The following is a 3,078-nucleotide window of genomic DNA, read 5'->3' on the forward strand; positions in this document are numbered from 1 at the left end:
CTCATTTTTCCAGTTTTATTAAGATATAATGACAGAGCAGTGTGTATAAGTTTAAGATGTACAACATAATGATCTGAATTGCACATACTGTGAAATGATTAACACACAGTAAGTTTGGTTAACATTCATTACCTCACACAGATATAAAACAAATTACCTTTTATGTGAACTCTTGAAATTTACTTTCTAAACTGTTATATATTATATACATATAATATATGACATATATACATATTATATGTGTGTGTGTGTGTTATAATATGGTTAACTACAGTCATTTTGTTAGACATTATACCCTGATACTTAATTATAACTGGAAGTTTGTACCTTTGATCACTTTCCTCCAATTCTCTGTACCCCAAACCCCTGCCTCTGGTAATCATGAATCTGATCTTTTTTTCTATGAGGGCTGCTTTTGTTTATTTGCTTGTTTTTTGAGATTCCACACATATGTGAGGTCATACAGTATTGTCTTTCCCGTCTGATTTAGCATTATGTTTTCAAGATCTGCCCATGTTGTCTCAAATGACAGGAATTCTTCTTTTTTTTTCATACCCAGGTAACAGCCCATTTCACATATATACATATATCACATCTTTATCCATTTATCTTCCAATGGACACTTAGGTTGTTCCCATGCCTTGGTTTTTCTAAATAATGCTGCTATGAACATAGGGATGCTGATATTTCTTCAATATAGCAACTTCGTTTTCTTCAGGTAAATTACTACAAGTGGAATTGCTGACTCATATGGCTGTTCTATTGTTAATTTTCTGATAAGCCTCATATCTGTTTTCCTTTGTGGCTATTTCAATTTACAATCCCACCACAAGTGAACACGGGTTCCCTTCTCTCTATATACTCACCAGCATTTGTTTTCTCTTATCGTTTGGACACTAACTATCTTAATAGGCATGAAGTGATAGCTCACTGTGGTTTTGATTTGCATCTCCCTGATGGTTAGTAATATTAAGCATCTTTCCATGTATTTGTAGAGCCATCTGTATATTTTCTTCGGGAAAATTGTATATTTAGGTCCTTTGCCCATTTTTATGTTGCATTATTTGGTTTTGTATGTGTGTGTTTTACTATTGAGCTATTGAGTGCATCTCCCTATCAGATACATGATTTGCAAGTATTCTTTACAATTCCATAGGCTGTCTTTTCATTTTGGTGACCATTTCTTTGGCTGTGCAGAAAATCTTTAGTTTGATGCAGTCTCATTTGTTTATTATTTATTTTATTGCTTGTGTTTTAGGTGTTACATCTGAAAATCATTGCCAAGACCTATGTCAAGGAGCTTTTTTCCTTTTCTTTTTTTTTTTTTTAGGTCGTAAAATAATGGATATTTTATTCCAGCTCTGGGGTATGAAAAAAAAAAAGGAGGGGAACATCCTTCTACACACCATTCTAATTTAGCTAACATTAATTTGAAAAAGCTAAAGCAAATATGTGCATGTAACTGTATAAATATTTATATGTACACATACATATTTCATCAGTGTTTATATATTTACTCTAGTTTTTTTGTAAACACACCTTAAAAATCATTAAATGCATCCCAATACTTCTGCCTTTTCATCAATCACTTAATATTGTTTGGATTAAATTCACAGTTTGTGTTTTAATCTCTTATGTGATTGGTCAAACTGTATATTACATTAGGAGATGTGAGAGAAAAACTTTGTTTAAAAGTTACACACCCCCAGGGGCACTTGGGTGGCTCAGTGGGTTAAGCCTCTGCCTTCAGCTCAGGTCATGATCTCAGGGTCCTGGGATCGAGCCCCGCATCAGGCTCTCTGCTCAGTGGGGAGCCTGCTTCCTCCTCTCTCTCTGTCTGCCTCTCTGCCTACTTGTAATCTCACTCTCTGTCAAATAAATAAATAAAAATCTAAAAAAAAAAAAAAAAAATTACACCCCCCCAAAAAAGTTACACTCTGTGTCAGTTACCCTTTACATGATTTTTCCATCATTATTATCAACTTCACACATCCTGTAGTTCTCTACGCAGAGTATTTCAGCTTCTAGTGCTGTACATATCTACATCTTCTGGATGGAACTGTCTGTGATCCATGAGCTTGGGGTCAGCATAAACTGTGTAGCACCTGAGGTGGATTCTGATTTTGTCTTTGTTTCAGAGCTGAGTTCTGCTGGCAAGGACACTGAATATTTCAGGCTGTCAGTTGTTTTTGCAGGTATTTCTAGTGCAGCAGAATTTCCTAGCTTCGATTTTCCTTTAGGTTTAGGAAGTGATTCTTCTTTGTTGCTTTTTGTCCACAATGATTTAACTGCTTCATAAATTTGCTGGCTTATAGTATATGCCTTTTTCCCAGTTACCTTTGCAATTATTACTGACTGAACTGGGTAGCAAACAGTTGCTCCTAAAGTGGCCAGTCCCAGTGGATAAGCAATTTTCTTAAACCTAGAATTTTTTTTTTTTTTTTTTTTCTTGCTGAAACCAAGCCTGCTGATCCTGAAACTGTAATCACTCCAAGTTTTGGAAGAAAATCTTGAGGTGGATTCTTCAGGTAAATATATGCATCTTTTCGAAATTGTACAGTATCCATTATCCCATTTTTCACAAACACATAAACACCCTTGCACCTGCCAATATAATGACCAGTTGTACTGCGGATGGATGCAAAGCCCATTTGTAAATGACCAGGCTGCTTGTCAACATATTTAGACGGCAGAGGTGGTGCAGTGTATATGGGAAGCTGCTCTGGTTTTACTAGCTGCTTTTTGTATTTTTCTTCTTTAGCTGCAAGCACAGTTATAGATGCACATATCAGACCTGCAGGTACGGTTGTCAGCTTTCCCATCCTAACAGCCACCTTATCTGTGACTTTCTCCTATGTTTTTATCTAGGAATTTTATGGTAGGGGGAGAGAGAGCAGGAGGAGTAGGAGAGGGAAAAGGAGAGAGAGAATCGTAAGCAGGCTCCACTCCTAGTGCACAGCCCAATGTGAGGCTCAATCTCAAAACCCTGAGATCATGACCTGAGCTGAAATCAAGACCTGGATGCTAAAATGACTGAGCCACCCAGGCACCCCTATTTCTAGTTAATTTTTATGAGTG

The 3,078-nt window shown here is 36.5% G+C and overlaps 1 pseudogene across 1 annotated transcript; it reads right to left on the minus strand.

Annotated features, from left to right (window-relative positions):
• Positions 1-2,017: 2,017 nt before the first annotated feature.
• On the minus strand, positions 2,018-2,822 carry LOC308339947 (MICOS complex subunit MIC27-like; annotated as a pseudogene). The gene has a single exon. The product of its transcript is annotated as an MICOS complex subunit MIC27-like (transcript).
• Between the last annotated feature and the right edge of the window lie 256 nt (positions 2,823-3,078).

Source organism: Martes martes (assembly GCF_963455335.1).
Source record: "Martes martes genome assembly, chromosome: 3".
NCBI lineage: Eukaryota > Metazoa > Chordata > Mammalia > Carnivora > Mustelidae > Martes > Martes martes.